General features: G+C 41.4%; 1 protein-coding gene across 1 annotated transcript in view; it reads left to right on the top strand.

The window, feature by feature from the left end:
• Nucleotides 1–11,576, top strand: part of FOXO1 (forkhead box O1) — a 112,649-nt gene that overhangs the window by 18,729 nt on the left and 82,344 nt on the right. The window lies entirely within an intron of this gene.

Here is an 11,576-nt window from a genome sequence, read left to right as displayed (position 1 = left end):
GCGGAGGGAAGGGAGGGGAGGTTGGGGGGAAGGGGGAGAGATCAACCAAAGGACTTATATGCAAGCATAGAGGCCTAACCAATGGACACGGACAACAGGGGGGTGAGGGCATGAGTGGGGGGGGGGGATGGGGTTAACGTGGGATAAGGACACATATGTAATATCTTAATCAATAAAAAAATTAAAAAAAATACTTTGCCCAATGTCACACAGTAAGTGATGGAATCAAGATGCCAGTGGGTTTTATTGTAGCTATCAGGCTTTTAACCACTTTGCTACACAGGAGAGATGATTGTCTTTGGAATCTTGGAGGAAAAAATAGGACTTTAAATTTAAGTTGGAAATACAAAGGTAAAATGAAATTAATAGGTAGATGATCAGTTAACAGAATCTAAGTAATCAATGCATCCTGACAATCCTAAGACAGAAGTTTTGCTGACTTGTTCAGCTAGTTAACTAGACTCTTAAAGATGAAAAACGACTTTGATAGAGAGTCCTTGGATTAGTGAATTTGCTTGTCTTCTGAGAAGGAATACGCTTGTGATGATGATTAATGAGCAGTTGGGAAGAGTTGACTCAAGTGACCCAGTCATGGCTCACAGTGTGGCAAAAAGGAGTTGCCCCATGTTTTCCTCACCAGGTGGGCTCTAGTTTGTTTCACTCTGGGCTCTGTCACCCTTTCACATATTGCTTAGAAGGAGGAAAAGTACTTGGTTTCACAGGGAGATGGACTCAGCCTGATGATGCTCTCAGGGGTTGGCAAATAGAAAGAACAAATACTGGCCTCGTTTGGACAGAAAAGACTTTGTTCTTGGTGAACTTAAGCTTCAGGAAGGCTACTAAGCCTTTACTTAAGGGACAGAATGAGGTAATGTTCTTAAGCTGTCATCCAAAGTTTATGAAGTACTGTTCAGTCTTCTTGCCATTTGGAAGTATCTCCAGTGCATGGATAGGAAACAGAGGCCAAGGGAGTCTGTGTGACTTGCTCAGACTGCCCTCCTGGAATTGGTGGGAGTCGTGGGATGCCAAAGCTGCCCTTCTTGCTAGAGCATCAGTTGGCCTGGATAACTCCCAGGATTCCCCTTGCCAAGAGAAAGGCTTTGGCTTTGCTTTGAAAGAAGCACGAAGAGGAGAGTAGTGTGGTTCAAAGGCAGTGACAACCCTGGCTTCAGAGGGAGGTGTTGCTTGGCTTTGGATCTTGCTTCCAAATATTATTTATCCTTACTGTCTTCCCATTTAGCCTTTAAGAAATCATGTCAGCCTATAATTTTATTAACCAATGTCACCCCAATAAATGAAAGAAAAAAAAAAAGGTCATGTCAGCCCACAGTGATTCTTTCAACTGCTTTTGCATATGTTGCCTGTACGAAGTGGTGGCACATTAGATTTTTCCTGAACAAGTAGTTACTAATGGACGGGATTTGTGCCATTTTAGCATGGGATTATGTAAAGGGTTATTAATATTTGTTTTATTAAGTAATGGACTTTCTGTTTACCTAAGGGCTCCTTGGGGCTGTAGTAGTGTTTAGAGCCTAGAGTATTGTCACCAAATCTATTCAAGCTTGTTGAACTTAGCAGGACTTTAGACAAGTTAACATTAAATATAGGTTTCATCACCTGTAAAATGAGAATAATCCTTCTGGGATTGTTGTGAGGGCTAAGAGATTAGGGTTTGACACATAAGAAGACAAAGCTTACTGTCTTCAGTCCATTTTATCTGCAGAAATGTTTCAGATAGAAGGGAGAAAGGAAAAAATTCTAAGTATTTCTACATTCTTCCTGTGCAAAAGACTAGACTAGTGGTTCTCAGGTGATGATGGTGGCGGGTGAGAGTTTGCCCCCCTTTGCAATTTGGGAAACATTTTTGGTTGTCAAATTCAGGGAGGGAGATGCTACTGGCATCTAGAGGGGAAGACCAGGATTGCTGGTAAACATCCAGGAATGCGCAAGACAGACCCCCTAACAGAGGTCATTACCTGGCCTCAAATGTCAGCACTGCTGAGGTTGAGAAACCTTGCTCTATGCAAAATTATCCTATATTTTTTTCCTCTAAAAAAGGGAAAAAAATTAAATTAAAATCCCTGATTTATTATCTACTAAACTAGAGGCCCAGCGCATGAAATTGTGTGCGGGTAGGGTCCTAGGCCTAGCCTGCGATCACGGCCATCTTCTGCCTGTTCACCAGTTCCCAGTCCTGCCCCGCCGCCGACACCCACCCTGGTTCCCTGTGGTTCCCCATTCGCCATCCGGTGATCAGAGCCTGTGGGCCCTGTGGGCCGCGGGGAGAGACCAAGAGGTCTGCCTTCCGCCCGCTCGCCAGTCCCCAGTCCCACCCCACCATCACCCACCCTGGTTCCCCGTGGTTTCCCGTTGGCCATCCAGCGATTGGAGCCTGCGGGCTCGGGGGAGGGACCGAGAGGTGGTCAATGCACCTCATAGCAACTGGTTGATTGGTCGTTCTGGTTGTTACGCCGTTATGGTTGCTGGCCTTTTATTATATAGGATTACTTCAAAACTTATAGAGACTTCTTACACTGTCTGGCCTCAGCTTTCTTTCCATGAATATAGAGTTTGATCCAGTTCTTCTCATCACTGTCATAAGAGGGCATGAGTTTGCTGCCTTCTGAAATCCCAGCTCCCTGGCACTCAGCTCAGGCCCAGCCTGGTTCCGCCCCTGATTCCTTTATGGAGCGGCCATTGGTCACACCCTACTCTTGCTGTGATTCCTTTCTCCTGCCACATGACCTTTTGCCATCTCCTTTATGAAGCTTTTCTTGATTTCCTCCCAGTTGAATGGGACCTCTGTCTTTTCTTTGATTTCTTATAAAGGCTGTACCTTCTTGTGGAACTTCTCCTGGAGTTGTCTTTTGCTTCCTGTGTCTCCCCAGACTGCTAATTCTCTTAAAAAAATATATTTTAGTTGATTTTTAGAGAGAGTGGAAAGGAGAGGGAGAGAGAAAGAGGTAGGGAGAGAGAGAGAACATCCATGTGAGAACAAAATATCGATTATCTGCCTCCTGAATACCCTCTACCAGGGATTGAGCCTGCAACCTGGGCATGTGCCCTAACCGGGAACTGAACCAGCAACCTTTTGGTGCATGGGATGATGCTCAACCAACTGAGCCACACCAGCCAGGGTAGACTGCTAGCTCTTTAGGGAAGAATTCTTCCCTTCTCTTTCCTGGTCCCCAGAAACAACTGAATATTGTACCTCAAATAATGGTCATGTAACACATATTTAGGAAATAACGCATATTTTTCTTGATGAGGATGTAAAAACAACTTATTTCATATTATGTCTTTCTTACATCCCTTTACTATTCCTCTGTAAATGATGGTGATCATATTCATTTTCTCATCTGGCTTGACATGTTTTTCTAGAGCAATCTTTTAAGTTATTGGGTTCTTAAATGACCTGCTTCACTGTTATTGTACTAACCTAAGCTAAACCAGTCCATGATGATTCTAAAATTAGAAAGGAAGAGAATCCTACACTGTATTCCACTATTCTCTACCACGGAACCATGCTGACAGAAAAACAAAATTTCAAGAATTAAAACACAAAGTTAATGTGGGCAGACATATCATTGTTAAGTAATGGAATATGGGTAAAAATGTGTATTACAACTTGGAAATGACCCTAATGTGTGGTGTTTCAAAATATTTGCCCTCATCTGTAGTTAATCTCTCTCTATGTGTGTGTGTGTGTGTGTGTGTATACATATATATGTATGTGTGTGTGTATATATATATATATATATATATATATATATATATATATATATATATATATATATATATATATATATATATATATATATATATATATATATATATATATATATATATATATATATATATATATATATATATATATATATATATATATATATGGCTAATATGCAATGTGTCCCCCTCTGGAGTTCAACCGGGAGAAGACCGTGAGTTTGATTGCTTGCTATGACATGCGCTGACCACCAGGGGGCAGCGCGGAACAAAGGAAGGCCCCGGCTGCCAGCCGGAAGGCCCTGATTGGCCCTGATCGCTGGGCCAGGCCTAGGGACCCTACCCGTGCACAAATTTTGTGCACTGGGCCTCTCTCTAATCATTTATATTCAGCTTGTACTTGGTGCTCGATACTGTGCTAGGCTTGTTGTAAATGTTATTTTATTCTCACAGCAACCTTTAAAGGTAAATATCATCATCAGAAGACCCAGAGTTAGAAAAACTTGCCCAGGAATGTATAGCTTGTTTTGGCAGTTGAATTGGCAGGGGTTTAACTGACTCATTGCTTTTTCCAAAGATGTGAGCTCCAGGGAGGAGGCAGCAGTTAGAGGACAGTGCATCTGAATGTCCAGGACCACTCTCAGACCCTTGATAATGGGTAGGGTAGGCCCCCAGTGGAGGATGAAGGACTGGTGAAGCCATCACGCTTGTCAGAACTGGAGTCCCTTCCTACAGAAGGGACCAGCCCTGAACAATTGTAGAAGGCACTAATTAGAGGTGAGAAATCCAGACATGACATCTTCTAGATTTTCATCTATATACAATTGTTGCCAGAATTGTACACATATTTTCATTATAGTCTTCACAGGGTATTTGTTCAAGGATTATAAACCTCAAAAATTTCAATAGTGTTTGACAAGCAGATTATGAAGCCTGAGTAAAAACAAAACTGACCATGGTGATTTCTTTTTTTTTTTAAAAGATATACATATCCATTTGTTTATTGCAGTGTTATCTTTTTAAAAATAGTTCATTGATTTTTAGAGAGAGGAGGAGAGAGAGAGAAACATCAGTGTAAGAGCACAACCGGGCATGTGCCCTTGACTGTGAGTCAACTGGCAACCTCCTGGTGCATGGGGTGACACCCAACCAACTGAGTCACACTGGTCAGGGCTCCCCCCCCCCTTTTTTTTTTTTAATAATTCTTTATTGTTCAGATTATTACATTCCCTCACTCCCCACCCACTGTCCTCATCCATAGGTGCACGATTTTTGTCCAGTTTCTTCCCGCATCTCCCATTCCCCTTTCCCCCCCAAGAATAGTCAGTCCATTCCCTTTCTATGTCCCTGATTCATTATAATCACCAGTTCATTCTGTACATCAGATTATTTATTCACTTGATTCTTAGATTCACTTGTTGATAGATGCATGTTTGTTGTTCACAATTTGTATCTTTACCTTTTTCTTCTTCCTCCTCTTAAAGGATACCTTTCAGCATTTCGTATAATACTGGTTTAGTGGTGATGAACTCCTTTAGCTTTTCCTTATCTGTGAAGCTCTTTATCTGACCTTCAATTCTGAATGATAGCTTTGCTGGATAAAGTAATCTTGGTTGTAGGTTCTTGGTATTCATCACTTTGAATATTTCTTGCCATTCCCTTCTGGCCTGCAAAGTTTCTGTTGAGAAATCAGCTGACAGTCGTATGGGTATTCCCTTGTAGGTAATTGAGTCTCTTTCTCTTGCTGCTTTTAAGATTCTCTCTTTGTCTTTTGCTCTTGGCATTTTAATTATGATGTGTCTTGGTGTGGTCCTCTTTGGATTCCTTTTGTTTGGGGTTCTCTGCGCTTCTTGGACCTGTAAGTCCATTTCTTTCACCAGGTGGGGGAAGTTTTCTGCCATTATTTCTTCAAATAGGTTTTCAATATCTTGCTGTCTCTCATCTTCTGGCACCCCTATTATTCTGATATTAGTGCGCTTGAAGCTGTCCCAGAGGCTCCTTACACTATCTTCGTATTTTCGGATTCTTTTTTCATTTTGCTTTTCCGGTTGGGTGTTTTTTGCTTCTTCGCATTTCAAATCTTTGGCTTGATTCTTGCGCTCCTCTGGTCTGCTATTGGGTGTAATATTCTTTATTTCAGACCGTGTATGCTTAATTTCTAGTTGTTTCTTTATCATAGCATCGAGGGTCTCATTAGTTTTCGTGAGGCTCTCCAGAAGTTTATTGCAAGCCCTTAAAAGTGCGTTTTTTAGCTCTATATCCTCCATTTCTGTCATGTTTTTTTGTCTCCGCATTTTTTATGCTTTCTTGGTGCACCCCCTTGTGGTCTTTGTGCGCAATCTTGTTGTAGTTAAGCCTTGATTGGTGTCGGCAATATGGCGGGTGAATTGACCTCCAGGCTAACTGGCTATGAGAGTCAGCTGTGTCTGCAGTGGGAGAGCTTCTGTGCTGAATCTCTAGGGCGGTGCTAATCTAGCCTTTGCCTGAGGCTATCCTGCAAATGCCTCTGTGCAGGGCTTGGGCGGGGCGGGTCCCAGGGGATCTACAGGGCGGGTGGAGCGAGCAGTTATGGCTGCTCTCAGTTCCGTCCCCAGCGGCTCTGCAACCGCTGCAAACCTCAGAGAGAAAGCTGCCTTCCCACTTCTCCCGTTTGAGTCTGGGTCACTAGAGAGTCGCCAGGATCTGGAGCTCAGAGTCTGAAACTCCCTCCCGATTGAAAACAACAACCGCGCCCTCTGCTGCCAGCCCGCTCCACAGGCACTCCGCACCTTAGTATTTCACTTCAGCACTGCGCCTCCTCTGAGTCTCGTATGGTTTCCTCTTTCCTCCTAGTTGTAGAACTTCCACTCAGCCAGCCTTCCTGTGGTTCTGGATGATGTCCGTTCTGTCTTTTAGTTGTATTTTTGAAGTGGTTGTTCGAGGCAGCAAACTCCGGCGTTAACCTATGCCGCCATCTTGGTTCTCCTTGACGCCCACCCCCCCCTTTTTTTAATGGCCTCAAGAATATATAAAATTCCTCCTCCTCGTTCCATAGATTGCAATATTAAACTGTATATTAAGTCTTTAAAAGTTGCCTTATGTGTTAAAGGACTTTTCATTAGAAACAACTAAAATTTTCTCTACAAATTAAAAGAAACTTGTAATGGTTTTGTGAAGCTGCAGATATTTAGTAGCCTATAGAAAAATTTCATCATCTTGAATTCACAATTTATTTATCTTTTTCCTAGGAGGAATTGAGAAAACAGAATTTTTCAAAACCTATATTTTTCTAGATATCTATTACTTCATTTCAGGCAGATAGAACAATGCCAGGTGCCCCATGTGGTAAATGATTTATATACTTAATTGATTATGACTCATAAATGTTGTTAGTAGGTTTAGAGGCTTAGATTTTAGTGAATAATGCTAAATTGATGTTGAATTTGTAGTGTTGTTGTTTTTTTAAGAAATTAGGACCAAAGCCACTTTTCTTAATAATATACTTAGAGTGACTTATAAATTATATGTTTTCCTCTGAGGCTTCTTAGGCTTATATTCAGTTTATTGAACATGGGACTGTTCATTTGTTGATGTCTAAGTATAGCAATACAATTACATAAGCTTGTTTGTGGTTGTATAGACGTGAAACAGTTAATTGCTGAGTCTTTTCCTGCAAATTAGTCCAACACAAAGCAAGGCTTTGTGATGTCATTGGGAAAATTCTGAGGGGACTTTGCCATCTGCATTCTTATTAGAAAAGTGAAACAACTTTAAGTTTCACTGTAAAATCACATAGCTATGGAATATCAAGCATTGGTATCCTATCACATACCTATATATTATGTGGGCAAACACTTTGATGTTCAAGAGCTATTGTCAGGTCATAGATTGTAAAGGAAACTTTTCATAATTACTTTCTAACCTTAATAATGAGTGTTTTACTTGGTGCAGTACTTTGTAACTTTTTTTTTAACCTCAAGTGCTTTGCATAATATGTATAACAGGCATGTCTACTGATGTGTGCATAGGTTAGTGTTACCAAGGGGGCTGCTAAGGGAAGTTTAGTTCCTATAATTGATATAAGGAGAGTTGTGAGTTCTTTCCTTTGCCATCCTGAGAGACTGTGACTAAATATCTTTTAGATATGGAATGGATATCCATATTCATATTTCCTCATAATAGCTGTATTGAAGTATACTTTACGTACCATTCAATTAGCCCATTTAAAGCGTGCAGTTCAGTAGTTTTTAGTATATCCACAGAATTGTGCAACCATTACCACAATCAGTTTTAGAACATTTTCATCACTCCCCCTCACGCTCCCCAAACTATAACCATTGCCGGTCATTCTTCATTGCTCCCTACCTTCCGGCCCTAGGCCACTAAATATTTATCTACTTTCTGTGCTTATGGATCTGCCTATTCTGGGCATTTCATATAAATGGAATCATATAATCTTTTGTGACTGGCTTTTACTTATTATAACACTAGAGGCCCAGTGCATGGATTCGTGCACCAGTGGGGTTCCGCAGCCGGGCCTGCAGGGATCAGGCCGAAACTGGCTCTCCAACATCCCCCGAGGGATCCTGGATTGCGAGAAGGCAGTTCTCGGGTGATGTAACCCAGAATCGGGCTCCCTCCTCTCAGATTCCGGGTGCGTCACCCGAGAACTGCAGCTGCCAAGTTACCGCAGCTCGGCAGCTCCTGCGTTGAGTGTTTGCCTCCTCGTGGTCATTGTGCATCATAGCTTCCAGTCGGACAGTTGAATAGTTGGACGGTTGCTTAGGCTTTTATATATATAGATTTTCAAGGTCCATCCATGTTGTAACAGCATGAGACATTACTTCATTTCTATTTGTTGCCAAATAGTATTCCACTGTATGGATATACTACATTTTATTTATTCATTTGTTAGTTGATAGGCATTTAGGTCTTTTATAATTTTTGACTTATGAATAATGTTGCTAAGATCATTCACATACAGTGTTTTTTCTTTTTTTTTTTGGCATGTACTTGTGTGTGTATGTACATATTTTCATTTTTCTTGGCTAGGAGTGAAGTTGCTGGGTCATATGTTAACTCCATGATTAATCTTTTGAGGAACTGCCAAACTGTTTTCCACAGTGGTTGTACCTTTTATATTCCTATCAGGAGGGCATGAAGATTCTAATTTCTCCATATCCATGACATCATTTGTTACTGTCTGTTTTATTTTAGCCATCCAAGTGGTTGTGAAGTGGTATCTCATTGTGGTTTTGTTTTCTATTTTTTTGATGGCTATTTATCTTGAGCATCTTTTTATGTGTTTATTGGCCATTTGTATATCTTTGGATAAATATCTTTCAGATCTTTTACCAGTGTTTAATTGCCTTATTTATGTTTTTATTATTGGGATTTAAGATCTCTTTATATATTCTAGATACAAATCTCTTATCATATACTAGAGACCTGGTGTATGAGATTTGTGCACTGGGAGGGGGGGGCGTTCCTCAGCCTGGCCTGTGCCCTCTTGCAGTCCAGGAGCCCTTGGGGAATGTCTGACTGATGGCTTAGGCCCGCTCCCCATGGGCCTTAGTGCTGCCGCGGAGGTGGGAGAGGCTCCCGCCACTGCTGCTGTGCTCATTAGCTGTGAGCCCAGCTTCTGGCTGAGAGGCACTCCCCCTGTGGGAGCGCACTGACCACCAGGGGGCAGCTCCTGCGTTGAGCATCTTCCCCCTGGTGGTCAGTACGCATCATAGTGACCAGTCGTTCCTCCGTTCGGTCGATTTGCATATTAGCCTTTTATTATATAGGATGATTTGCAAGTAATTTCTCCCATTCTGTGGGTTGGTTTTTTACTGTCTTGGTGATGTTTTCTTTTTCTTTTTTTAAGTTGTGGTAAAATACATAAATTTACCATCTTGACTATTTAAAATATGTTTTTATTGATTTTAGGGGGGGGGGCGGGAAGGAGAGAGAGAGAAAGAAACAGAAACATCGATGTGTGAGAGAAACATTGCCTCCCGCATGCACCCTGGGGACCAATTCCCTAACCTGGGTATGTGCCCTGACTGGGAATTAAACCAGGGACCTTTCAGTGTTTGGGACGACTCTCAGCAAATTGAGTCACACTGGCCAGGGCATCTTAACCATTTTTAAGTGTATAGTTCAATAGCATTAAGTACCTTCATCATCCATGTCCAGAATTCCTTTCATCTTATAAAACTGAAACTCTTTACCATTGAATGATAACTCCCCATACTCTCCTACCTCCAGCCCCTGGTAATCACCATTCTACTTTCTGTCTCTGAATTTTACTGTTTTAGATATCTCATGAGAGAGTCATACAGGATTTGTCCTTTTGTGACTGTTTTATTTCACTTAGCATGATGTCTTCATGTAGATATAGCATATAACAAAATTCTTTTCTTTTTTAAAGCTGAGTAATATTCCATTGTATGTATGTACCACATTTTGTTTATTTATTCATCCATTAATGGACACTTGAGTTGCTTCCAGTTTTTGGCTACTGTGTACTTGCTGCTATGAACATGGTGATGGTATTCTTTGAAGAACAAAAGTTTGCAATTTTGATGAAGTCCAGTATACATTTTTTCTTTTGTTGCTTGTGCTTTTGGTGCAATATCTAAGACACTGTTGCCTAATCCAAGTTTACAAAGATTTATGTGTACATTTTCTTCTAAGAGTTTAATGGCATTAGTTCTCACATTTAGGTCTTTGATCCTTTTGAGTTACTTTTGGCATATAGTGTGAGGTCACATTCGTATTTTGTGGCATGGTTGTTCTAAACTTATCTTTCAGGTGTTAGGTTTGCTTTGGTTATCCTGTGAAGTTGGAGCATAAATGTTATAGCAGGGAGCCCTTTACCACCACAGCCATTATCCACCAGAATGGTGCTACTCCCACCTTCTATAGCAGCGGTTCTCAACCTGTGGGTCGCGACCCCTTTGGGGGTCGAATGACCCTTTCACAGGGGTCGCCTAAGACCATCGGAAAACACATATATAATTACATACTGTTTTTGTGATTAATCACTATGCTTTAATTATGTTCAATTTGTAACAATGAAATTGGGGGTCACCACAACATGAGGAACTGTATTAAAGGGTCGCGGCATTAGGAAGGTTGAGAACCACTGTTCTATAGGATCCCAAGCCCTCCTTCTCTTGGCTCCACAGGATTAAGAACTCTGGAGCAAAGACTTTGACAGTGGCTATTTTTGCATCTGATTCACTTTTCTTTATTCATTTTTATGATTTCATTCTTTTCACTTACCTGAACAACATCATTAAGCCTCTTTGGGAATCGGAAGTCACACCTGTGTGGAGGCATTGCCTCTTCTATTCTCATTCTTTTTTTTTTTTTTTTTTTAATATTTTATTGATTTTTTACAGAGAGGAAGGGAGAGGGATAGAGAGTTAGAAACATCGATCAGCTGCCTCCTGCACACTCCCCATTGGGTATGTGCCTGCAACCAAGGTACATGCTCTTGACCGAAATCGAACCTGGGACCCTTGACTCCCCAGGCCGACGCTCTATCCACTGAGCCAAACCGGTTAGGGCTCTACTCTCATTCTTAATCACATTCCAGCCGAGTGGTGCCAGGAGGGAATCTTGATGTTGTACCTTAAGGCAGCTTCTCTTCCATTTAAGAAATTTAAAAGATTTAAACAAAGAAAATAACAGTGTTGTTGCCAAAGCATATAGTCTTCACAGTACTTAAAGGGGAAAAATAAATTTAGGCCCCCTCTTCCCCATCCCAGGCCTTTACCACCCTATTATCTGTGTCCATGGGTTATGCATCTATGCATATAAGTTCATTGGTTAATTCCCCTCCCCACCTTGTGTCCTCGTCCTCCCCCCCCACACCA

This window comes from Myotis brandtii, unplaced genomic scaffold (genome assembly GCF_000412655.1).
Source record: "Myotis brandtii unplaced genomic scaffold, ASM41265v1 scaffold167, whole genome shotgun sequence".
NCBI classification, from domain to species: domain Eukaryota; kingdom Metazoa; phylum Chordata; class Mammalia; order Chiroptera; family Vespertilionidae; genus Myotis; species Myotis brandtii.
Note: the sequence above shows the minus strand (reverse complement) of the source record. Positions and strands in the feature narration are given on the sequence as shown.